The sequence below is a fragment of the Mesoplodon mirus genome (assembly GCF_964341445.2).
Source record: "Mesoplodon mirus genome assembly, chromosome: 8".
Taxonomy (NCBI): domain Eukaryota; kingdom Metazoa; phylum Chordata; class Mammalia; order Artiodactyla; family Ziphiidae; genus Mesoplodon; species Mesoplodon mirus.
This window is the reverse complement of record NC_138984.1, coordinates 14,581,063-14,608,263: the sequence shown is the minus strand read 5'-3', so window position 1 is coordinate 14,608,263 and position 27,201 is coordinate 14,581,063. Positions and strand designations below refer to the sequence as shown.

Here is a 27,201-nt window from a genome sequence, read left to right as displayed (position 1 = left end):
ATCTTCCCCTAGTTGCTTTATTTTTAACTTTTTCCTTGGAACATTTTTACTGAAGAAACCAGCTTATTTGTCCTATAGAGTTTCCCAGTCTAGATTTTGCTAATTGCTCTCATGAGATGCTGTTTAACAAGCTCATCTGTCTTCCTTACTTCCTGTAAACTGGTAGTTAGACCTAGAACAGCAGTCTGCAAACTCCTGGGCCAGATCTGGCCACACTTTTTGTTTTGTCTCTGGCTGCATTCAGGCTCCTACAGCGAGTTGAACAGACAGCTGCCCAGTTGGACTGCAAAGCCAGGAAACATTTACTACCTGGCCCTTCGCAGGAAGTTTGCCAACTTCTGCTCTAGAGGCTGATCAGATTCAAATTTCTTTTTTGCAAGAGTATTTCACCGAGGTACTGCCCAGGGGTCTGGAATCAGGAAACAGTGGCTGTCTGTCTCTTTTTTGTGATGTTAGCAGTTACTCATGATCATTGTCTAAGTGTATTGTTTTATTATGGCTTGCCAAATGGTGCTTTTGTAATTCTTTCTTTCTCCATTTATTGGTTGGAATATTTCTATAAAAAGAAATTTCCCATAACCAACGATTTGGTTGTCTTGAGGTTCAGTTTGTATAGCAAAGGTAAGATCCATTCCCTGTATCATTCTCCAAATAATGACTTGGTTACCCAGAATTCTTAGTGTTGACCAGAGGGGGTTTCTTTGTTTGTTTGCTTAGTATAATTATGAACTCATGTTTTTCAACATATTTTAAGGATTTTGATCTACTAATACGTTACTACTTTTATTGATGCTCAGAACGAGCCTCTTCAGGTTGGCTCCTGAACCTTTTATGTGACCCTGTAGTCTCAATAGCTTCCTTGTTTCTGGTTTGGCAAGATGTTCCAGGCTCATTTTGCATACCCAGTTGGAATCAGACACTTCTCTAGGGAACTCTGGTTCCTTTCAGTGGGAGACAGTATTTAGAGACCACAATCTGAGTATCTTGACCAAATAAACCCTAAGTTAACTGTGGGGATACTGGGCAACAGACATGTAGAAAAATCCAAAATCCACTTACATCCCTCTCTGGACTATAGCTGGATACTGAAATTCAAGTTATGGAAGATAGACTGCTACCCTGTGAATTGGTTTGCCTCCCAGGGCTGTATGGCACAGGGGAGGCACACTAGATAATGAAAATATGGGGGAGTGAGCTGGGCATTAAAAGTTGGGCTAGGATAATCAAAATGAATCACCCTCGTGTGAAGGCACTGAGTCTCCTGGATCAACCCCATCCTGAGTGAGGTCCTAACAATGCAAGCTCCTGGAATGAACTGGCCCACAGCATGACAAGGACAGACCCCCAGTTTATCTTGGTGGGGGGCAAGGTGTGACAACCAGTTCCCTCCCATCAATGAAAGCTGATATGTTCTCAGGCACTGGGAAACTGTTGATATCCTTCTGGTCTCTGTGTTCCTAGGATCCTGGTTCTTGGAAACTAAGATCCTTTATTAATCTACCTCTGGATTAACCAGTTCTTCTGGGGACGGGGGGCTACAGGAGGAGGAGAAAAAATAGCACATCAGATTATATTAGAATCATGACCTCTCCCAACAGCTTTTTTGACAGAGCTTCCCAAAGAAGTAAATGTGAAGGAAAGGCTGCCAAACTGAGACTTCTAAGTGGCCTTAAGTAGGACTGTGCTGCCCAGAAGTCAGGCCAAGTGCTTCTCACCAACACTCTGCCAACAGGCAAAGGCCTAACTGTTAAGGGTGTTTAGAAATAGGCATTCTGGGGACCTTCAGGAGTTGACCTATGGAAGTGAAGGCTGTATCTGCAAAGTGACTGCAGTTGCTAATGAACAAATAACTGTGGTTAAGCCTCAGGTCTGGTCCTATAATGGAGAGAGGAGGACTCTAGTCCCTCTAGCCTCTACAAACATCACTGAACTACATCCACCAGAACCTGTCCTCATTTCCAAATATCTACCACATTCTCTGAAGCCAGAAAATGAGATGAACAAGCAAAACTAAAGGGCCTCCTGATACCCTTGGGAAGTGTACAGAGTATTATCTGAATGAGTTAGCATTCTTAAGACTTAAGAGAACAAACAGGAAATGCCAACTGATCAAAGTGACAGTAGCTTGGTGGTTCTAAAATGTCTTCTTTCAGGTTACTGGAGAGAGACTTAGAGACCTCTTTGGATTTTTTCTTACATTTTTATCAGACTTCAAAGCATATGCTTGATCTATGACACTAATTAATTTTGCCGGAAAGGAACCTAAAAATACCCAGGAAAGAAATGTTCAGCTACTGAAATATATGGCAACAATGTCTAAAAGGTTCCTTCAACAAAGAGATATAAGTACACTCTAACTGACATCCAAGTGTCTTTCATCCACATACCATTCATTCTGAAATCTCTTTTTTTTTTTTTTGTGGTACGCGGGTCTCTCACTGTTGTGGCCTCTCCCGTTGCAGAGCACAGGCTCCGGACACGCAGGCTCAGCGGCCATGGCTCACGGGCCCAGCCGCTCCATGGCATGTGGGATCTTCCCGGACCGGGGCACGAACCCATGTACCCTGCATCGGCAGGAGGACTCTCAACCACTGCACCACCAGGGAAACCCTGAAATCTCTTTTGAGGTGAAAGGGGAAGGTTAGGAAGAAGAAGGCAACTGGGGCTTTGTTACTTGTCCATCTTTTTGTTATGGTCTTTTTTAAATTGAGAGTTGTCCATCTTTTAAAATACAAGATTATGGGACATTTATTCTATTTTCCTCTAAGTGTCAGGGGAAATTCATGTAAGGTTCAAATCCCAATTTTACCGTCTACTAACCAAGAGATCCAAGGCAAGTCACGATCTTTATCAACCTCAGCTTTCTCCTTTACTGTATTAGAAATCAAATTTCAAGGGTGGTCATGGGAATTCCATATTCACAACAGAAAGGCAGACAGGAACTAGCACAGTATCTGGCTCAGAGTAGGGGCTCAGTAAATGTTACCCTTGTCTTCCTCAATGCTCAAGACCCGAAACAGTCTCTGATTTTTACTTCAACAGCTATTTAGAAAGCCTCAAGTATCGAGCTAAGAAAACAGGTCAAACAATACTTCCACCTTGATATAGCCCAGTCTGTGTCTTTATAATTTCTTTAGACTATTTAAAACACAGAATAAGACAATGTTGGTGTGTTCCCTTACCCCTATAAGAGAAAGAAGGGGTTCTATTATGGCGGGGGTGGAGGTAGGTAGGTATGTTCCAAAAAACCTTTAATGGTTCTGAGATGTGCTTTTTAGTCTGTTGACTTGGTCATTAAATCTGCTTTATATGTATGGTGCCAAGTCGTATAGACTTTCTTACTGACAAATCTTTAAGACAAAACAGTTTATATGGGTGATTTTCTAATCAATAGTCAAGACATGTCCTAAGACATCATAGTGATATTGACTCGTGGTTCTCAATCTTTAAAACAAGGTAGCACCTTTTTGAGACCTAAAAAAAAGTATTACAGATGCTTCATGGCTAGTTATATTTTTAGTACTGGTGAAAATACATGATAAAATGCTACCATGAATGTATAAACACTAATAAAATGCAAATGCTTTTTATCTATACATAACAGCATCTTGATACATTTCAAAACAATCATATTTTGAGATATCATTTATTCAGTCTCTACTCAAAGCTAGACCAGTAACATGACTTTTCTGATCCCTGAGCACAACTCTGATGTTGTCTACAAGTCTTCAGTTCATAGGTGAGAAATCAATGCTCTCTAGATTGTTGCTAAAAAAGAAAATGAACAGTAAGTGTTGGAAGTGTAAATTGATAAAAATATTTCTGAAAGGCAATTTTTCATATGCATATTCTTTAAAATGTATATACCTATTGGAAAAGTAATACTCCTTCTATCTCTCAATTCTAAGGTAATAATAATAAAAAAGATTTGAGTGTAAAAATGTTCACTGTGGAGTTATTTCTGGCAGCAAAATCACTGCAATATTCTTTGCAATAGATAAATCGCAATATCAATGATCACTGCAACCTAAATTTCCAATGAAGGGACACTGTGGGTGACCTCTTATCAGCTTTGTGCACTTCTCCTCTAGCATCTGTGTGCTTTGTTGCTAATCATTTGCACCTGCTATTTTCAGAGGCTTGCTATTGTGAGTTAGAGCCCACGATCTTAGTGGGTTCTAAGTGGCTGGGAGTTTACATGCAGCATTCTGCCATCCAGGAAGTCACCAGCCACTGACTACTGGTCAGGAGTACAAAAGCCCAGCTTCTTTGCCTCAAGGTGGCACAGACCACCTGAAGGTGCAATAGACTCTCTAGAGCTCCCCGTGGGATTAGGCTGATGTAGGACTTCACCTGATATTGCCCCTTAATAGGCTGCTTCCCTTTCTAATGCCCACTTCTTCCATTCCCTTACTGTTTTATCTGGGAGCACTTCCTCAATGAATCAATTATACTTTATCCTTGACTCAGGGACTACATCTGGGAGGGCATAACTTACGACACCCAACAATAAAGGACAGTTCATGACATCTATCCAACACAGTATCATTCAGAAGCTAGGAAACTATCCTTGAAGAAAACTTAAAGATATGGTAATATATTCCAGATAGCTCAGCTGAGATGTGTACTAAGAGGGAGAAGAGAAGGCTACGGAACACAATTAAATCACAGTGGTTGAATCACAGGATCATAAAAACTTGAATAAAAAATGGTACTTATTGGAAAATGAGAGAGTTGAGAAATATGGTGGGACCCTTTTATCTACACTAAAATGAATGCTACACCCCATTACAACCCATGGACCATTTTATGTTGAGATTTTTCAGTAAGCGATGGCTTTATTTTGATGAACATGATTTGACCCATTTATGTGGCTAAATCTACATATTAGATATTTAATGGCAGGGATTACAGTTAACTTTTTTATTCCCTGAATATAGCATAGTACCTACTATATAGTTGGAACTCCATAATGTTTATGAAATAAGCTGTAATTCTATGGAAATTAACTGTTCCCATTACTATTTTAGGTAGCAGCAGCAACTGCTATTGCTAACTCAAAAAAAATAAATCCAATTTGTTTAAAACCTGTAAAATACATTCTTAAGTGCACACGAATACTAGCCATCATTTATGGAATGCCTACTATATGCCAGACACTGTACCTGGAGCTTTATATATTCAATGTGTAGCTGAATCCTCAAGTTAAGAAGTAGGCATTAGTACTTTTATTTTACAGATAATGAAAACTGAGGCCCAATTAAATGCCCTGCCCAGATCATACAAGGTGAAGAGATGTCTGAAAACCAACACTTTTAGTCAATATATCATGCTGACTCTTGTGCGGGAGTTTAAAGGGTCAACCAAGGAAAAAGTAAAGAAACACTGCCTTGTTTCTACCTCTCTGTCCTGTGCTTAAATCATCAAATACTTGGAGTAAACAAGTGACCACAGCTCTACAGGGCACAGGAATTGAACAGAAAGCTTGTTACTCTACTGCAGTGGTTCCAACTGGAAGGGGGAGTGGCACTGCCCTCCAAGAGGCATTTGGCAACGTCCAGAGGTGTTTTGGGTTGTCACACCTGGGACAGAGTGCTACTGGCTTCTCATGGGTTGAGGCCAGGGATGCTGCCAGACGTCCTACAGTACAGGAGACGGTCACCACCTCAAGGAATTATCCAGCCCCAAACGTTAGTTGTGCTGAGGATAAGGAAGGCTCTTCTAGATCACAAAAAAGCACACATATCCACTCTTCCCCAGTGCGTCACAACGGACTTTCCTTAACTTAGGATCGAGGCTTCAGTCTGAAGTCACAGACCGTTTCTTGTCAAAGCAACAACTGTGTTGACACCGTCACAGTGGTCCTCCCTGGAACTTTTGACCCACGACAGAGGAAGGGATCCAGCCCATCCCTTTCGTGAGTCCCAGAAGGGAAGGTCTGTGGTACCAGTAGTTAAAGCTTTGGCCTGTCAGCCCATCTTATTAAATCAGGCTCTTCTACAGCCCACGGATGCTCTGTGGCTGGAGTGGAGGATGCCTGCGTCCTGCTGAGCCTCCTGCAAGGATCGGCAGGGAAGGCGTTTACAGCAGGCCCAGTTGTTCCTCCACGGTCGGGGGAGGACCAGCCCCGGCCTCCCTCTGCTGTGGCACCTCTGAGCACCGGTGAGACCCCTCCCATAAAGCAGCGGTAGGGAGCCGAGGCTGGCATACCCAGCCGTTACCCTCATCAGCCTCTCCTCCCCACCCACTGCCTGCTCCCCCATGCCCAGCAGCCCCTTTTCCCCCACTAAAGCAAAGCCAGCTCTATCATTCAGGGACCAAAACTGCCAGGTACAGAGAAAACCTAAAATGCTCACATATCCCTAAGTTATTCTTAACGACTACTATACTTACTCCCCGGGAACTTTCTGAACTAATTATATTCAGTTACATGCTTAGCTAAGCAAAACTGAGCCCAAATCTCTCTTTTCCTCCCTTTCCTCATGAAAAGGGAGCAGAGGCCAGAGAGGGAAGGAGACTCAGCAGACGAATGCTGAGTTGCGTCTCCAGCAGAGCCAAACTGCCTGCAAAATGCCACCTGCAGGAGGTTCCCATTCTGCCAACAGGGATTTTCAGAGATCGTGGGAGGCCTCCCAACCCTGTGAGTGATGGAGGTGCCCTGGCAGTTTTAACAGAGGACGTGGGCTTTAATCAGGCAGGAACTTGAAGACTCCCGCAGCTTTATTTCAGGCAGCAGGGGAAGAGGGCACAGAAACTGTATTCAACTATGAAGAGAGGAACTCTAGATTTTGAGGCTCAGATTCACAATGAAACCCACTTGATTCTTTTGAAAGAATCAGGTGGCCTTTCCAAGGTTGCCATGTAAAGGACTGTTCGATAGCAGGTACTGTTCGTCCATTCAGTTATTTCACAAATATTAATGAAGCACTAGTGTGTCAGGCACAGGGCTGGGGAGAGAACACGGACAAATGGGCTTGGCGCCTACTCTCCCAGAGCTGAGAGTCTAGGGCCGTGGTTCTCCACCTGGGCAGTTTGTCCCTCGGGGCACATCTGGCAACACCTGGAGACGTTTTCGGTTGTCACAACTGGGCGTAGGGGGAGGGTGCTACTGGCATACAGTGGATGGAGGCCAAGGATGCTGCTCAACACCCTACGAGGCTCAGGACAGCCATGCACAACAAGGACCTGTCACCTCCAAAATGTCAATAGGGTTGAGATTGAGAAACCTTGGTCTAGAGGGAAACAGACTTTAATGAAATCATCACAAATACTGAATGGATATTTACATTCATTTTGACACATTTGCTTGCAAGTGGTATGACAGCAAGTGGAATTTACAACAAAGGGAGCCATGAGACACACCTGGGGGGATGGCGGCAGGCAGGGGTTGATGAGGTGCTCTGAGGAAGGGCCTGGTAGGCCAGCTTTGGAGGAAGAACTTTATATGACTAAGCAGGAGGGGGCTGGGGGCAGGGGAGAGTGCTCCAGACAGAGGATCTCATGGGCAAAAAGGCCTTGTGTTAGAAGGTACCACGTATGGTTCTGGAAACTGAGATTTGGAAAGTTTTGCTTTCCACCATCATCATCTTACAGTCTTTGTAGGACCAGGTCTACCCTGGGGCCATAATCTTGAGCAACAACTCATCAGGACACACACCGGAGTCCAAACTAGACAGAGGCTGGAAGAACAAGCCTTCACACTCCAGGGTCCATCCTGCCCCTGTGCCTTCTTTCTCATGATCAGACACTGCACATTAGAAGAGGCAGGAATCAAAACCCTACTTTGTCTCAGACTTGATACTAAAGGTCTGATCCCCAAAAAGGAAAAACTGATAAATCAACCTCATCAAAATTAAAAATATTTGCTCTACAAAGGACTCTGCAAAGATGATGAGAAGACAAGCTACAGATTAGGAAAAAATATTTGCAAACCACATATCTGACACAAGGCTAATACACTATCTAGAATATACAAACAATTCTCACAACGTAAAGTAAAAAACACCAAACAAGTCAATCAGAAAATGGGCCAAAGACACAGACTGACATTTCATTGAAGAGAACATACAGAAGGCAAATATGCCCATGAAAAGATGTCCAACATCATTAGCCATTAGGGAAAGTCAAATTAAAACCACAACTGGCTGTCAATACACACCTACTGGAATGGCTAAAATAAAAATTAGTGATAATACCAAATGCTGGAGAAGATGCAGAGAAACTGGATCACTCACACATTGCTGGTGGGAATGTAAAATGGTACAGCCACTCCAGGATACAGTTTGGCAGTCTCTTACATGCATTTAACCATATGATCCAGCAATCTTAAGACATTTATTTCAGAGAAATGGAAACTCATCTTCACACGAAAACCTGCACCAATGTTGGTAGCAGCTTTATTTGTAATAGCTCCAAACTGGAAACAACCCAGATGTCCTTCAACAAGTGACTGGTTAAATAAACCATAGCACATCCATACATGGAACACACTCAGCAAGAAGAAGGGATGAGCTATTGATACATGTATCCGCTGGGATGGGTCTCAAAGGAATTATGCTGAGTGAAAAAGGTCAGTTCCAAAAGATAACATACTGGGGAATTCCCTGGTGTTCCAGTGGTTAGGACTTGGAGATTTCACTGCCGGGGCCCAGGTTCCATCCCTGGTCAGGGAACTAAGATCCCTGCAAGCCTTGCTGCACCACCAAACCAAACCAAACCAAACAAAACACAACAACAAACCCTCCCCCCAAAAAACCAAAAGGTTACATACTGTATGATTCCACTTATAAAATATTTTTTAAATGACAAAATTATAGAGATGGAGAACATATTAGTGGCAACCAGGAATTAGGGGGCCTGAGAGGGAGGTGGATGGATGTGACTATAAAAAGCTTGAATGAGGGGGTCCTGGTGATGAAACTCTTCTGTGTCTTGACCGTGGTGGTGACACAAATCTACAGTATGATAAAATTGCATAGAAATAAGTACACACACAAACACACACACACACACACGAGTACGTGTCAAACTGTTGACATCTGAACGAGGTGTATTATACAAGGTCAATGTCCTAGTTGTGGTATTTATTGCTAGTTGTGCAAGATGATACCTTTGGGGGAACTAGGTGAAGGGTTATATGGGATCTCCCTCTACCGTTTTTTATTACTGCATATCAATCTACAACTACCTTCCCACTAGCCATCCATTTTACATTTGGTAGTGTATATGTCAGTGTTACTCTTTCACTTCATCCCAGCTTCCCCTTTTCCCCCTGTGCCCTCAAGTCTGTTCTCTACGTCTGCGTCTTTATTCCTGTCCTGGCCCTAGGCTCATCAGAACCTTTTTTTTTTTTTTTTTTAGGTTCTGTATATATGTGTTAGCATACGGTATTTGTTTTCCTCTTTCTGACTTACTTCACTTTGTATGACAGACTCTAGGTCCATCCACCTCACTATAAATAACTCAATTCCATTTCTTTTTATGGCTGAGTAATATTCCATTGTATATATGTGCCACATCTTCTTTATCCATTCATCTGTTGTGGACACTTAGGTTGCTTCCATGTCCTGGCTATTGTGAATAGTGCTGCAATGAACATTGTGGTACATGTATCTTTTTGAATTATAGTTTTCTCAGGGTATATGCCAAGGAGTGGGATTGCTGCATCATATGCATAGCACAAGGAGATCAACTCGATGCTTTTTGATGACCTAGAAGGATGGGATAGGTAGGATAGGAGGGAGGGGATATGGGGATCTATGTATACATATAGCTGATTCACTTTGTTGTACAGCAGAAACTAACACAACACTGTAAAGCATTTATACTCCAATAAAGATGTGGGGAAAAAATCTACAACTACCTTCAAATAAAAAGTAAAAAATAAAAACCCTTATTTAAAACTTTTGGTCAGCAAACAAATACACCTTAAGACAAATCTTTTTATTATTTACTTTCTTTTCCCAATTACTGCAGGCACATTAAAAATGTCAATATTCTAAAAAAGATACCAAAAATATGTTTTTGCATAATTGTGCCTTTTAATAACTCTTTGAGAGAGCACCAATTCTTAGGCATCTTGGCCTCTGTAGGCTCCTGAGACAAACCACTCAAGTTCAGACGAGGTCCCCCACCAATTCACTGCATGACTTTTGACAAGCACTACACTTCACTGTGCCCACTGTACAACAGGTAAAACAGTAGTCCCTGCCTTATGGGCTGATGGGAGCAATAAAAATGGGTGATACATCTCAGGTTCTTTGGACAGCTCTTGAACACCAAGGGCTCAACCAAGCTGGCTCTGCCATGACTGCCGTTATCACAGAGGGTCAAGGAGTCCTGGGGTCTCTCTCCTCAGCCTCTGAAGGTGGACTCACCAGCCCAACCTAACAGTTTCCTCAGAGGCAAAATTTCCCCAAATTCCAATTTCTGAAAGTCAAAGGGAATTTTTAAGCTGCCTTTTCTATTTACTCGTGGTCTTTTTTCAACTGTGGGCCATTTCCTTCATGTTTCTGCTGCAGGTGGGCTTCAAGGGTCTACCATGTGACTATATCAGAGTTTCACCTCTGGTCACAAGTCTTCAGGGAAGGTGACCTGAGTGGCCTTGTCCTCCCGAGGCAGCAGCTGGGCCCCATGAAGCCTCCTTGAATGGCCCTGGTGTTGGCATCAGGAAAGGACCAATGGTCACTGAGGGATCCAGGAAACGAGCATCATGCTCTGATGATTTCCTGGTGCTTCTTCCGAGACTGCTAGGCTCATGAATAAGGAAAAGTGTTTCCTACCAGCTGAAAATGAAACAGGGCAGGATAAGACTATAACAATTTTTAAAAAGTTTTAGTGTGGCAAAGCCAGACAAGCTGTGTCTCAGAAGCCTGGATGGTGAGCAGAGTCTCATTACTGTTTAATTTGCTTAGATGGAGAGAATATCTCACACAGAAAATGCTTGATGATTGCCCAAGGAAGCCATTTAGAAATAACTCTGAGCTACATTGGAAAGCCTATTATGATGGGAACTGGAGAGAAGAGGTAATCCAGGAGAAATATCTTAGATTTTAGCTAACAGAGCTGACTCTAAAGCCCAATGCTTCTTTTCAAAAGAAACATTGTGTAGAAAGATATGGAGAAGTGCCCTTATTGGTTTTCATAGAAAGTCTGTAATGGGAGGAAAGATTATTCCTCCTCCCTAAACTTGCTGTTCCTCCAGGATCTACATCTCCATAAGTGCGGCTCCCCACCCACTCAAGAATCTAAGTGGAAAGTCTGGGAGTCGTCCTCCAGCCTCTCCTGACCCCACTGAACCATCAACAAGCTCTGTCTCTCCACCTCTGAGACAGTTCCTGAATGGTTTACTCTCTCTGCCTTCTTTGTGCTAAGCAAGCCACCAACATTCCTGGAAGAAGACATCAGTCTCCCACACTGAACTCACCGTCTGCACTGCCCAGTGACCTTGCTGATAGGGAAGGCTGACCTTGCCTTTTGGCACCAAGACCTGCATCAAACCTGCAGTGGCTTCCCTGAACTCTTACCCTCCCACAGCCTACGACCTGGCCAGCCTGCTCAGATTTGGCTTCCTTTGAAAGATACACTCTCCCCCTGGCAGTCTGTAGAAGCTGCCAGGTTCTTTCCCACCTCAAGCCTTCATAATCCTGCTCTTTCTGACTGTGGGTGGGGCGGGACATATTCTGTCCTGTTCACCAAGCTTCCCCAGTGTCCAGAGCGGCACAAGGGATACGAAGGGACTCTCTATGTAACCAGGGCATCGATGAAGGAGCCAGCCCTTTGGCGAGCACCTGAATTCACCTCATGTACTAATGTTGGTTGCAGAAGCCACCATCTTACAAGCAGTTTGGGATTGAAAAGTCTTTGGGGAAGGTATTTCTTTTTTTCTAGAGCAAGCTTTCACAGCTTGGCACTATTGACATTTGGGACTGGATAGTTCTGTGTTGTAGCAGCTGCCCTGTGTATTGTGAGATGCTTAGCTCTATCTCTGGCCTCCCCATTAGATGCCAGTAGCACCGCTCACCCAGTTGTGACAACCAAATGTCTGCAGGCATTGACAAATGTTCCTGGAAGAGAGGGGGATAGGCTCTGGCTAAGAACTGTTGATCCAGGGAAAAATTAAAAATTGGTGGTTAGGATTTTAATTCTGCACACAGAATGCCTAATTAACCCATACTTTGATTGAATCACAGGAGCAAGAATGCATTTTTTTTTTTTTTTTTTTTGCGGTACGCGGGCCTCCCACTGTTGTGGCCTCTCCCGTTGCGGAGCACAGGCTCCAGACGTGCAGGCCCAGTGGCCACGGCTCACGGGCCCAGCCACTCCGTGGCATGTGGGATCCTCCCAGACTGGGGCACGAACCCATGTCCCCTGCATCGGCAGGTGGACTCTCAACCACTGCCTCACAAGGGAAGCCCAAGAATGCATTTTAATACAGCATTACCTAACTACCATTTACAACATCCTTTCAGCAGGAACACGTATTCCAAATCCTTAGTAATGTTTATGAACCACCATGGAGGGGCTGGTTGGTCTATCCTGAGAGTCTCAAGCTAGCTTTCTGCCTTGGTGAGCTGGGTGACAGCTGATGTGAAACAGGGGGCAGAAGCATGGTAGGGAAGAAACAGGTAGTTGGCGAAGAATCAGGGGAAGGATGGGGCTCCTCACATATGATCGGACCTTCCATCTGTCTGGTACATGAAAACAGGAGAGAGAGACAAGAGAACACCTTAGTGCTTTGGGTCCTTGCTGAGAACACCCTCTCACAGCATCCTTAGGCCAGGCGGTCTCTTTCTTTCCATGGTGTAGCATAGCCCGGGAATGAAATGGGAAGGATCGAATCTCAACACTGCTCTCACCCACTGTCCACTGCCTGCCCCTTGGATTAACATAAGCCTATTGAGCTTGGAGGAATGCAAAATGACTTCCTACTTTTACCTGCCACACTGCAATAATAGTTTCAATTATTGGTTAAATTGCAAATGCCCCATGAGTCATTTAAATAAATCTCACATGTATGAAATAGTCAGTTGTGTTTTCAGGGCAATTCCCAGCTGTAAAAATAGACCCACACCGAAGGTACTTTTTTCTGTAGCTAATTGAAAATACTGCACATATAATGCATGAGTTAAAGCACCCAGGAGGAATTTCAACGTGCATCCCCTGTTTTACCATGTACAATTAAGCGTTGTCACAAACTGTTCTGCACACTTAAGTCAACATTGCTTGGTGAGCCTCAACCATGCCTAAGTTTTCACACTAGGAATTGAGGTTTTTAATGCTCCAAGTGACTTTTAAAACGATGGATTTAAAAGGAATACAAACACTCCTAGACTTGACCGATTCAAACTTCTGTGGCCCAGAGAATATCTCCCAAAAGGCAGCGAGATGAGTTTGTAAACAAATAAAATCCCAAAGGAATATTTAAGATGACCACTCTATACTTACATGTTTTTGTTGTTGTTGTTTTTGGTTTTTCTTTTCCCAGCAAGCAACCATCTAACCAGCAAAGTTCTGCAAAGCTTAGAAACCACCTGAAGTTATGGGAAGCACAATTCCAAACTTGGCTTTAGTTACTCAAATACCAAGGTTCTTCCTTTAGCCTGACTTGATTTTTCTCACTGAGGTCTCCGCTGGTGCCTTCCGAAGGGATCTGGTAGGGGGAAGGGAGTTGCTCTAAGCTGTGTCCACTTTGAAACGATGGTGGAATAGGATTGTCTAGCCTTAGGCCTGCCTGTGTAGCATAAATCCCTGCTCTGTGTCTCAGCTTCCTGATCTATCAAATCAGTGATTACCCCTCTCCCCCATTCTTTACCTCAGAAGGTACACACATGAAACACTGTCCTGAGAAGCGATATGACAACTCTCAGGTCCCACAGAACTCTTCCTCCTAGGAACGGCCTTTATACAAAGCTCAGGTAGAACAAGGATTTCAGGAATTAAAAATCAATGACTTACAACGTTGTGTTAGTTTTTAGTTTCAGGTGTACAGCACTGTAAATCAACTATACTCTAACAAAATTAAAAGAAAAAAAAGAATCAATACCAGATATACAAAAAAAAAAAATCAATGACAATGAAAGTTCTCACTGTTGCCTAACCTCTGCTATAAGGCACTGCACTGAGAAATCCTTTGTGATAGGAGGCTGAGCTTCTCTTTGTCAGGAAGTCACAGTTTTCAGGGGGAGAACGCCTCCCCCGTTTCTCAGGGCCAGTTATGGAGACAATGTTCCCCGACAGTGGAGCCGGCGAGTCGCTGCACAGGAGACGGGAGGCTGTTTATAAAGCTCTTCCTGTGTGTACAGCCCTGTGAGCACATCGTCTTACTGAATCGCACATGAGCCGTTCGGGATACGGTTGAGGTAACAGAAATGCAGAGAGGTTGAGGCATCTGCCTCACGTCACACAGCAAGAAAGGGGCGAGGACCACGTGGTTATGCCTACCTCGGCGCGACGGATGTTGCCAGAGGCTTCTTCCAGAGAGAGGGCAGAGATGCTCCCATCACGCTGTCAACTGCCTCCCCCTTTGTCCTATCCCTCCGGGTCTTCTTTCACCCATCTCTCCCCCACACCCCACCCCGTCAGAGCTCAGGATTGGCGTTGATCCCATCCCCCATCTTCGCCTCGCCTTCAGCTCCCGGTTGCAGAATGGTGCTCTGAGCACACCTGACGACCCTCTCCCAAGCTGCAAGAGGCGCCTCTTCTTTCATCATGAAAGTTTTTATTTTTAATGTTCTAATATGTGCTTGAATAGATGGTATCTCCCAGATACGACAGCCCTCTTCCCCAACAAGAAGATACCGACACCTCCTCCCCAGCCCACCCGAGTTTTGGTCCACAGGACTAAGTAAACTTTATGACTAATACGTGAAAGCACGTACATTATGTGACTCCAGAAATAGAACCTTTCTTTCCATTTCCACCTTCTGTGAAGCAATTTAGTTCAGCATTTTCCCCAGACATCTTCTACATGCCTGTCATCGCTTTTTGTGTTGTCTCACGATTTCCCCGAGCACGTTATCCACTTTTCTTCCAAGTTGCCTGTGATACCGCACTTTCCAAATCTATGTGTGACACTGCCATGGAAAAATCTATCCTAAGCCATAAGAAGCCCTTCACAGAGCATCAGGGCAGTGGCCCTCATAGGTAAAAAAATATATCTGTGATCCCCCCAGCATATTACTGTGTTCCATTTTAAAGTGACCCTTTATGGTTTTGATAAAATTTCATCTGACAGAATAGCTACTTACTCAGCAAACCCATTTCCTCTTCTTCTGAAAAATGAAATGCAGTCAGCGAAATGGGAGTGGAAGTGATGTATGCTGCCCTCAGGCCTGGCCCACCAAGACCTGCCATGTGCAGTCTGCCATGACCTTTCTGCTTCCACCAGCTTGTTGCTGACAAGCATCATGCCCTGGGAACCCACGTGTTAAATGAAGTGGAGCCACATGATGGAAGGAGGCTGAGTCACTGAATCACCAGGTCCGTACCAGGAAAGTGACACACACATTTGGGGATTTATGCAAATGGAGAATAACTTTCCATCATGTTTGGACCACGGTACACATTTGGGTTTATTTGTTATGGCAACTAGCATGACCTTAACTAATACAACATTCAACATTTGGCGACTGCGAAGTCATGACCTCTGTGGTAATGACTAAGTCTGTATTCGATTTCCTTTTTTTTTTTAATATCTTTATTGGAGTATAATTGCTTTACAATGGTGTGTTAGTTTTTGCTTTATAACAAAGTGAATCAGCTATACATATACACACATCCCCATGTCTCTTTCCTCTTGTGTCTCCCTCCCTCCCACCTTCCCTATTCCACCCCTCGAGGTGGTCACAAAGTACAGTTGATCTCCCTGTGCTATGCAGCTGTTTCCCACTAGCTATCGGTTTTACATTTGGTAGTGTATATATGCACATGACACTCTCTCACTTTGGCCCAGCTTACCCTTCCCCCTCCCTGCGTCCTCAAGTCCATTCTCTAGTAGGTCTGTGTCTTTATTCCCATCCTGCCCCTAGGTTCTTCATGACCTTTTTTTTTTTTTAGATTCCATATATATGTGTTAGCATATGGTGTTTGTTTTTCCCTTTCTGACTTACTTCACTCTGTAGGACAGACTCTAGGTCCATCCACCTCACTATAAATAAGTCAATTTTGTTTCTTTTCATAGCTGAGTAATATTCCATTGTATATATGTGCCACATCTTCTTTATTCATTCATCTGTTGATGGACACATAGGTTGCTTCCATGTCCTGGCTATTGTAAATAGAGCTGCAATGAACATCGTGGTACATGACTCTTTTTGAATTATGGTTTTCTCAGGGTATACGCCCAGGAATGGGAGGCTGGGTCATATGTTAGCTCTATTTTTAGGTTTTTTTGTTTATTTGTTTGTTTGTTTTTAAGAATATGTTGGGGGTAGGAGTTTATTAAATTATATATTTATTTTTGCTGTGTTGGGTCTTCGTTTCTGTGTGAGGGATTTCTCTAGTTGTGGCAAGCAGGGGCCGCTCTTCATCGCGGTGCACAGGCCTCTCACTATCGCGGCCTCTCTTGTTGCAAAGCACAGGCCCTAGACGTGCAGGCTCAGGAGTTGAGGCTCACGGGTCTAGTTGCTCCGCTGCATGTGGGATACTCCAGACCAGGGCTCGAACCCGTGTCCCCTGCATTAGCAGGCAGATTCTCAACCACTGCGCCACCAGGGAAGCCCTATTTTTACCTTTTTAAGGAACCTCCATACTGTGCTCCACAGTGACTGTATCAATTTACATTCCCACCAAAAATGCAAGAGGGTTCCCTTTTATCCACAGCCTCTCCAGCATTTATTGTTTGTAGATTATTTGATGATGGCCATTCTGACTGGTGTGAGGTGATACCTCATTGTAGTTTTGATTTGCATTTCTCTAATGATTAATGATGCTGAGCATTCTTTCAAGTGTTTGTTGGCAATCTGTATATCTTCTTTGGAGAAATGTCTATTTAGGTCTACAGCCCATTTTTGGATTGGGTTGTTTATTTTTTGATATTGAGCTGCACAAGCTGCTTGTAGATTTTGGAGATTAATCCTTTGTCAGTTGCTTGGCTTGCAAATATTTTCTCCATTCTGAGGGTTGTCTTTTTGTCTTGTTTATGGTTTCCTTTGCTGTGCAAAAGCTTTTAAGTTTCATTAGCTCCTATTTGTTTATTTTTGTTTTTATTTCCATTTCTCTAGGAGGTGGGTCAAAAGGATCTTCCTGTGATTTATGTCATAGAATGTGCTGCCTATGTTTTCCTCTAAGAGTTTTATAGCCTCTGGCCTTATATTTAGGTCTTTAATCCATTTTGAGTTTATTTTTGTGTATGCTGTTAGGGAGTGTTCTAATTTCATTCTTTTACATATAGCTATCCAGTTTTCCCAGCACCACTTATTGAAGAGGCTGTCTTTTCTCCATTGTATATTCTTGCCTCCTTTATCAAAAATAAGGTGACCATATGTGTGTGGGTTTATCTCTGGGCTTTCTATCCTGCTCCATTGATCTATACTTCTGTTTTTGTGCCAGTACCATACTGTCTTGATGACTGTAGCTTTGTAGTATGGTCTGAAGTCAGGGAGCCTGATTCCTCCAGCTCTGTTTTTCTTTCTCAAAATTGCTTTGGATATTCGGGGTCTTTTGTGTTTCCATACAAATTGTGAAATTTTTTGCTCTAGTACTGAGATGATCATATGGTTTTTATTCTTCAATTTGTTAATATGGTGTATTACATTGATTGATTTGTGTATATTTAAGAATCCTTGCATTCCTGGGATAAACCCCACTTGATCATGGTGTATAATCCTTTTAATGTGCTGCTGGATTCTGTTTGCTAGTATTTTGTTGAGGATTTTTGCACCTATGTTTATCAGTGATATTGGCCTGTAGTTTTCTTTCTTTGTGACATCTTTGTCTGGTTTTGGTATCAGGGTTATGGTGGCCTCGTAGAATGAGTTTGGGATTGTTCTTCCCTCTGCTATATTTTGGAAGAGTTTGAGAAGGATAGGTGTTAGCTCTTTTCTAAATGTTTGATAGAATTCTCCCGTGAAGCCACCTGGTCCTGGGCTTTTGTTTGTTGGAAGATTTTTTATCACAGTTTCAATTTCAGTGCTTGTGATTGGTCTGTTTATATTTTCTATTTTTTCCTGGTTAGTCTCGGAGGGTTGTGCTTTTCTAAGAATATGTCCATTTCTTCCAGGTTGTCCATTTTATTGGCATATAGTTGCTTCTAGTAATCTCTCATGATCCTTCATATTTCTGCAGTGTCAGTTGTTACTTCTTTTTCATTTCTTATTCTACTGATTTGAGTCTTCTCCCTTTTTTTCTTGATGAGTCTGGCTAATAGTTTATCAATTTTATTTATCTTCTCAAAAAAACAGCTTTTAGTTTTATTGATCTTTTCTATTGTTTCCTTCATTCCTTTTTCATTTATTTCTGATCTGATCTTTATGATTTCTTTCATTCTGCTAACTTTGGGGATTTTTGTCCATCTTTCTCTAATTGCTTTGGGTGTAAGGTTAGGTTGTTTATTTGAGATGTTTCTTGTTTCTTAACATAGGATGGTAGTGCTATAAACTTCCCTCTTAGAACTGCTTTTGCTGCATTCCATAGGTTTTGGGTTGCCCTGTTTTCACTGTCATTTGTTTCTAGGTATTTTTAGATTTCCTCTTTGATTTTTTCAGTGATCTCTTGGTTATTAAGTAGTGTATGTTTAGCCTCCATGTGTTTGTATTTTTTACAGTTTTTTTCCTGTAACTGATATCTAGTGTCATACCATTGTGGTCAGAAAAGATACTTGATTCGATTTCAATTTTCTTAAATTTACTAAGGGTTGATTTGTGACCCAAGATATGATCTATCCTGGAGAATGTTCCATGAGCACTTGAGAAGAAAGTGTATTCTGTTTTTGGATGGAATGTCCTATAAATATCAATTAAGTCCATCTTGTATAATGTATCATTTAAAGCTTGTGCTTCCTCATTTATTTTCACTTTGCATGATCTGTCCATTGGTGAAAGTGGGGTGTTAAAGTCCCGTACTATGATTGTGTTACTGTCAATTTCCCCTTTTATGGCTGTTTGCATTTGCCGTATGTACTGAGGTGCTCCTATGTTGGGTGCATAAATATTTACAATTGTTATATCTTCTTCTTGGATTGATCCCTTGATCACTATATAGTGCCCTTCTTTGGCTCCTGTAATAGTCTTTGTTTTAAAGTCTATTTTGCCTGATATGAGTATTGCTACTCCAGCTTTCTTTTGATTTCCATTTGCATGGAATATCTTTTTCCATGCACTCATTTTCAGTCTGTATGTATCCCTAGGTCTGAAGTGGGTCTCTTGTAGACAGCATATATATGGGTTTTGTTTTTGTATCCATTCAGCCAGTCTATGTCTTTTGGTTGGAGCATTTAATCCATTTACATTTAAGGTAATTATCAATATGTATGTTCAAAGTACCATTTTCTTAATTGTTTTGGGTATCGTAGGTCTTTTTCTCCTCTTCTGTTTCCTGCCTAGAGAAGTTCCTTTAGCATTTGTTGTTAAGCTGGTTTGGTGGTGGTGAATTCTCTTAACTTTTGTGTAAAAGTTTTAATTTCTCTGTTGAATCTGAATGAGATCCTTGCTGGGTAGAGTAATCTTGGTTGTAGGTTTTTCCCTTTCATCACTTCAAATACGTCTTGCCACTCCCTTCTAGCTTGCAGAGTTTCTGCTGAAAGATCAGCTGTTAACCTAATGGGAATTCTGTTGTATGTTATTTGTTGTTTCTCCCTTGCTGCTTTTAATATTTTTTCTTTGTATTTAATTTTTGATAGTTTGATTAATATGTGCCTTGGCATGTTTCTCCTTGGATTTATCCTGTATGGGACTCTCTGGACTTAATTAACTATTTCCTTTCCCATATTAGGGAAGTTTGCAACTATAATCTCGTCTAATATTTTCTCAGTCCCTTTTTTTTTCTCTTCTGCTTCTGGGACCCCTATAATTCTAAGGTTGATGCGTTTAATATTGTCCCAGAGGTTTCTGAGACTGTCCTCAATTCTTTTCATTCTTTTTTCTTTATTCTGCTCTATCGTAGTTATTTCCACTATTTTATCTTCCAGGTCACTTATCCATTCTTCTCCCTCTGTTATTCTGCTATTGATTCCTTCTAGAGAATTTTAATTTTATTTATTGTGTTGTTCATCATTGTTTGTTTGCTCTTTAGTTCTTCTAGGTCCTGGTTAAACGTTTCATGTATTTTCTCCATTGTATTTCCAAGATTTTGGATCATCTTTACTATCATTATTCTGAAATATTTTTCAGGTAGACTGCCTATTTCTTCTTCAATTTTTGGTCTGGTTGGTTTTTACCTTGCTCCTTCATATGCTGTGTTTTTGTGTCTTCTCATTTTCCTTAAGTTACTGTGTTTGGGCTCTCCTTTTTGCAGGCTGAAGAGTCGTCGTTCCTGTTGTTTTTGGTGTCTGCCCCAGTGGCTAAGGTTGGTTCAGTGGGTTGTGTAGGCTTCCTGGTGGATGGGACTAGTGCCTGTGTTCTGGTGGATGAGGCTGGATCTTGTCTTTCTGGTGGGCAGGTCTGCGTCTGGTGGTGTGTTTTGGGGTGTCTGTGACCTTATTATGATTTTAGGCAGCCTCTCTGCTAATGGGTGAGGTTGTGTTCCTGTCTTCCTAGTTGTTTGGCATAGGGTGTCCAGCACTGTAGCTTGCTGGTAGTTGAGTGGAGCTGGGTCTTGGCGTTGAGATGGAGATCTCTGGGAGATTTACGCCTTTTGACATTACGTAGAGCTGGGAGGTCTGTGGTCGACCAATGTACTGAACTTGGCTCTTCCACCTCAGAGGCAGAGGCCTGATGCCCGGTCAGAACACCAAGACCCTGTCATCCACATGGCTCAGAATAAAAGGGAGAAAAAGAAAGAAAGAAAGAAAAAATAAAATAAAATAAAGTTATTAAAAGAAAAAATAATTATTAAAAATTTAAAAATAGAAAAAAAGAAAGGAAGAGAGTGACCAAACCAAAAGACAAATCCACCAATAACAAGCGCTAAAAACTATACAAAAACAAAAAAACAACGGACAGACAGAACCCTAGGACAAATGGTAAAAAGCAAAGCTATACAGACAAAATCACACACAGAAGCATACACATACACACTAACAAAAAGAGAAAAAGGGAAAAAAAATATATATGTATATATATATATATTGTTGCTCCCAAAGTCCACCTCTTCAATTTGGGATGACTCGTTGTCTATTCATGTATTCCATAGATGCTGGGTACATCAAGTTGATTGTGGAGATTTAATCCGCTGCTCCTGAGGCTGCTGGGAGAGATTTCCCTTTCTCTTCTTTGTTTGCACAGCTCCCAGTGTTCAGGTTTGGATTTAGCCCCGCCTCTGCGTGTAGGTTGCCTGAGGGCGTCTGTTCTTCGCTGAGATAGGACGAGGTTAAAGGAGCAGCTGACTCAGGGGCTCTGGCTCACTCAGGCCACGAGGAGGGAGGGGTACGGATGGGGGGCGAGCCTGCAGCGGCAGAGGCTGACATGACGTTGCACCAGCCCGAGGTGTGCCGTGCATTCTCCCGGGGAAGTTGTCCCTGGATCCCGGGACCCTGGTGGTGGCGGGCTACACAGGCTCCCGGGAAGGGGGGTGTGGATAGTGACCTGTGCTCACACACAGCCTTCTTGGTGGCGGCAGCAGCAGCCTTAGCGTCTCATGCCCGTCTCTGGGGTCCACGCTTTTAGCTGTGGCTCGCGCCCGTCTCTGGAGCTCCTTTAAGCAGCGCTCTTAATCCCCTCTCCTCGCGCACCAGGAAACAAAGAGGGAAGAAAAAGTCTCTTGTCTCTTCGGCAGGTCCAGACTTTTCCCGGACTCCCTCCCGGCTAGCCGAGGTGCACTAATCCCTTCAGGCTGTGTTCACGCCACCAAGCCCAGTCCTCTCCCTGTGATCCGACCGAAGCCCGAGCCTCAGCTCCCAGCCCCCGCCCACCCCGGCGGCCGAGCAGACAAGCCTCTCGGGCTGGTGAGTGCCGGTCAGCACCGATCCTCTGTGTGGGAATCTCTCTGCTTTGCCCTCCGCACCCCTGTGGCCGTGCTCTCCTCCGTGGCTCCGAAGCTTTCCCCCTCCGCCACCCACAGTCTCCACCCGTGAAGGGGTTCCTAGTGTGTGGGAACCTTTCCTCCTTCACGGCTCCCTCCCACTGGTGCAGGTCCCGTCCCTATCCTTTTGTCTCTGTTTTTCCTTTTTTCTTTTGCCCTACCCAGGTACGTGGGGACTTTCTTGCGTTTTGGGAGGTCTGAGGTCTTCTGCCAGCGTTCAGTAGGTGTTCTGTAGGAGTTGTTCCACGTGTAGATGTATTTCTGATGTATCTGTGGGGAGGAAGGTGATCTCTGCGTCTTACTCTTCCGCCATCTTCTCTGCCTTTTTTTAAAAAACCCTTTTTCATCATACAATCGCTAAAAGCATTCATAATAAGAACTGATACAGGGGATTTCAGGCTACTACGCCTTCCCCATGTGTTCTCATGAGTCTCGTCCATCCAGTGCTTTTGGTGAACTCTGACCAAAAACATATCAGGATCTTTGTAAAATGGAAGATTTTGTAAGGACCCTAATATATAGCAAATCTCTCTTTCTCTGAGGGACAATTTCAGATAAATTTTTCAATTCATATTCATGTACACGGTTTTTAAACTAGGACACTCTCTTTTTCACAGACAAAATTCCACCATTTTAGTGCTTTTTAGTGACTCATTAAGGCATCTCTCAGGCACCAATTCAGTGTGCATGCCTGACTCAGAAGAGAGCGGGCCTTACTGCAGTTCTGGACACTCCAGTGTCTTGTAGTCTTGAGTATTTAATGAAAGTAAAAGTTACATGCAAGTAATGTTTCACACTTTCCAAAGCTGTGCACTAAAACTGTCATAATTTTTATGAGATCTGATTTCTCCCCCATGGAGAAGTTATCTCCACATTTTTAGTCATAGAGAGCACATGAGAGACTAACCGGCCAATTAATTATTATTGATACAAATCAGTAAATAGCAATTCTACACAATTTAGATCAAAATGGTTTTCATGGAGAGTAAAATGAAAGAAAAAGAAAGGACTGCATTACCCCCGAGGGCTGTCTGGACATTTGTTGTTTATTAGCTACGAGCCAACACTTCACATTGTGCACAGACTTACCTCTACACATACATACACACACACACGCACACACACACACACACATCTGCACACGAACATGAACACACGATTAGTAGCGACTGACATTTAAGAAACTCCTATGTGTAAAGGGCTTTAGCATCAGCACAGCTGAGCCTCCCAGGCTCCTAGAAAGTGGGCATCACAGCTCTCATTTCACGTGGGAGGAAATCGAGAACTGGACAACGTCCATCACTTGCCTGCATTCCTTACCCTCACGGAGCCTCCAGGTCCCTCATCCATAGAACGACCTTGGGCCTCCAGCCTTTCAGGGCTGCCAAGTGGATTTAGGGAGGCAGTGCACAGCCATAGCTTTGGGCTGGCACCAGTGGCCGCTCCGGTCACCAGGGCCACACACTGCGCTCCTAGAGTCCCTTCACACCAACAACTCAGCGCACACCGACCAGTCCAGTGGGACGTCCTGAGCATCTCATCCATGGCACTCATTACACAGCAGTGGATACGTGAGCCAGAACAGTACTGAGGGGCAGGGTGATGGTCTGGTCCAGGGGAGGAATAGTTATCACCATGGCTCACAGTGATAATAAAAAGCAAACCAAGCCTGAGGTAACTTCCCTATTACATTTAAATCCTCTACAGACAGTGCCTCCCCCGAATGCCCCTGCTGCCACCCCACTACAGTGTACCGCTGTTCTAGACCATCTTCAATTGCTAAAGTCTCACGGATGTGCCTTTTCTACTACATAGAGAAGATCCTCAAAGGTCAACCTATTTTGTGGCTACTTCTGTGTCTCGCAGAGCACCTATCACCGAGTAAGCGCTCAAAAAGTAGCTCTCACACTGAATGCCACCCACATACAACAGAGCTGCCACATCGTGCTCCTTTGAAGTCCTGTGTGGGGCAGACTCATCAAGAGTAAGCGTTGGGAAATCTTTTTCTCTCGGGGAATAATCCTCTTTGAGAACATGGGTGTGAACAACAAAGAGAAAGGGAGACATGAACCAGCCAGTGGCCCTAAGAAATGAGTGGTAACAGTCCCCAGGTCAGTGGGGTACTCTGGGGGCTAACCAGGGGTGAGTGACAGGTCATGTCGGTCTGTTACCAAACTGTACCTAGACTTGCGTCTGGAGAGGTGACAAATGATAGGAGCAGAGAGGTGAGTCCTCACTCGGCCACAGCCCTGACCTTGCCAAGTGACCTAAGTCACAGCCCTGACCCAGCGACTGACATTTAAGAAACTTCTATGTGTAAAGGGCTTTCGCATCAGCATGGCTGACCCTCTCGGGCTCCTGGCGAGCCAGGCATCAAAGCCCTCAGTTCACATGGGAGGAAACTGAGACCTGGACACAGTCCATCACTTGCCCATGTTCCTGACCCTCATGGAGCCTCCGAGTTCCTCATCTACAGAATGACCTCAGGCTTGTCAAGTGACCTAATTCATCATGCTTCCTATTTCCCTGGGTGTAAGACAGGAGCAATACTATCTCCCTCTGCAAGGCAGGTGCATCCTCATCACCTCCATTCTCTAGCTTTGGAAATGGAGCACACTGGGGTGGGTAGTATTTTGCAGACACAAAACTACTAAGCCTAGAATAGTCATTTAAACCCAGGTCCATCTGACTCCCCAAGTCATTCTCCATCTGGCAATGGTCTGTGGTTCCCTGCACTGTTGCTCCATCACCACAGTTTAGCCTCAGTCATTCCCTGAAAAAAAGGTTTCAGAATCAAAAATCTCCTCTGCAAGACACCCAGCCCTGGAGAGAACATCCCATGGGCGGGAATCTCAGAAGGGTGCTCCACACATCTGCATCTCAGTTTTCTCACCTGTAAACTAGGCCTAATTTCTACCTTACAAGGGCTGTTTAGATTCAACAAGATCATGTATAAAATGTGCCTCACAGCCCTTGACACCCTGATGATCCAATGATCTTGCACTTCATTCTCCCCTTTCAAGTGTCTTTTGGGCTCCTCTGTGTCAGGTACTGTGAAAGGAGCCCAGAGGAATAAGAGAGACCACAAAGTCCTGGCGGTTTCCTAGTGGGGTGGATAAGACACACACATAACTAGAACACACGGTAGAGAGTAAGAGAAAAGCACATTTTTGCCATTGTATACATAAAAAATATATTGTTCTCAAAGAAATTTTACACTAATAAGTGATATACACGCATGGAACAACTCTGTTTTCAGTAATTGCTGAATTAATTCACATTAGTATGATTAGCACTTTGATAGTCATGATTTACCACCTTGCTGCGCAAGAACAGAGAACAGAATTTACTTGATAGACTCATATCATCTCTGGCCAATCCTCCAAGTTGCTAGAAATGAACACAGGTTTGGCAAGAGATGATATGAGTCTATCAAGTAAATTAACTTCAAAGAGAAAATCCACACCTTTAGAAAGAAAACACTCTTTATAATTAAGTCATCACATAGAATCTCCCTGGCATCTCCCATCCCATTGTATGAGCAATAATTCACCTGTGGGCATACATTGAGTGCTGTATAAAGTCCCATACGGATATCTGCCAGTAAAATCCTAAAAAAATCATACTAATGGCAGCAGAAAATTCGTTTCCTATCTAACGATGTTGGCAGTGGTTAATCCAACATTCATAGAACTCTTTTGTATATTGAAGGAATAATTAAACATGTTTTAAATACATCCAGTGTGTGTTTAAAATGGTTATTTCTAGGTATATGGACATCACTGGATACAGTAGAATGACTTTTTCACAATCGGAAAAATGAGAACAAAAAGAGAAGACTCTGGATGCTACATTTGCAAAAACCTAAATAGATTATTTTTCCTACTGCACAGACAATTTATTCATTCTTCATAACTAACAAAAAAACAAAACAAAAAAAGACAGCACCCAGCCTGACAGGGCTAGCCTGCAATGTGCCTCTAGAAAGAACTTCTGGTAACACTGCTGTTTACATTTCCTCATAAGGTGGAGTAAAAGGGAGTTTACTTCATGCATCAGCCATCCTTTGCTCCATGGCCAGTACTGGAGGAGCTGGAAGCCTGTGGAAAGGACAGATGACCAGCTGATCACTGGGAGTGCTGCCCACTGAGAGTTTTACAGAAAAGGGGTCTGGCAACTAGGTATGCAAACACAGAGAGCAAGTCACTCATTCATCAGGTCAAAGGCACAATGAAAACACCAGTCCCAGAAGAGTTAAATGTTTGCCTGGAACCCCACTGCCACCTCGTGCCCTGGAAGTCAGCTCCATTCTAGACCCTGTGCTCAGCACCTAAAGCATACTCTCCACGGCACCCTCACAACACTTAAGATGTGGTTACCTTCATGCCCAACTCACAGATGATGAAACTGAGGCTTGGAGAAGTCTAGGCAATTGGCTATGGCGTCCTGGCCTCCAACTAGTAACCGATATAATCTAGATTCAGGCCAAAGCCCGTCGGTCTCTACATCCTCCATACTCTTAATGACTACACTATACTAAGGAAGAGGGGGAGGAGGAGAGCATGTACCATTCGATGTGACAAACTTTGAAATAAAGTTAAATGTAAAAAAAACTATAGGGGCTTCCCTGGTGGCGCAGTGGTTGAGAGTCCACCTGCCGATGCAGGGGACGCGGGTTCGTGCCCCGGTCCGGGAGGATCCCACATGCCGCGGAGCAGCTGGGCCCATGAGCCATGGCCGCTGAGCCTGCGCATCCGGAGCCTGTGCTCCGCAACGGGAGAGGCCACAACAGTGAGAGGCCCGCGTACCACAAAAATATAAATAAATAAAAATTAAAATTAAAAAAAACTATAAAAAGAAAAGTTAAACCTCTATGTTTTAAGCTAAGTCTCCACACATTTGTGGAGTTCAATTAGACATCTTTTAAAAATCATGTCACACTTGTTCTTCAGTTGAGTTTTATCCAGCTCAGCCTAAGTTATTCCCCTGGACTCTGGGTATATGTACTCTACCTTTTCAATCCAAAGGTCAGTACTAATTTTAGCATCTGAGTCCCAGGAAAAAAACAAGTATCTAAGGAACAAC

The 27,201-nt window shown here is 43.3% G+C and overlaps 1 protein-coding gene across 1 annotated transcript in view; it reads right to left on the bottom strand.

Moving 5' to 3' along the window:
* The window catches only part of SERPINE2 (serpin family E member 2), a 75,234-nt gene that overhangs the window by 40,173 nt on the left and 7,860 nt on the right, over positions 1 to 27,201 (bottom strand). The window lies entirely within an intron of this gene.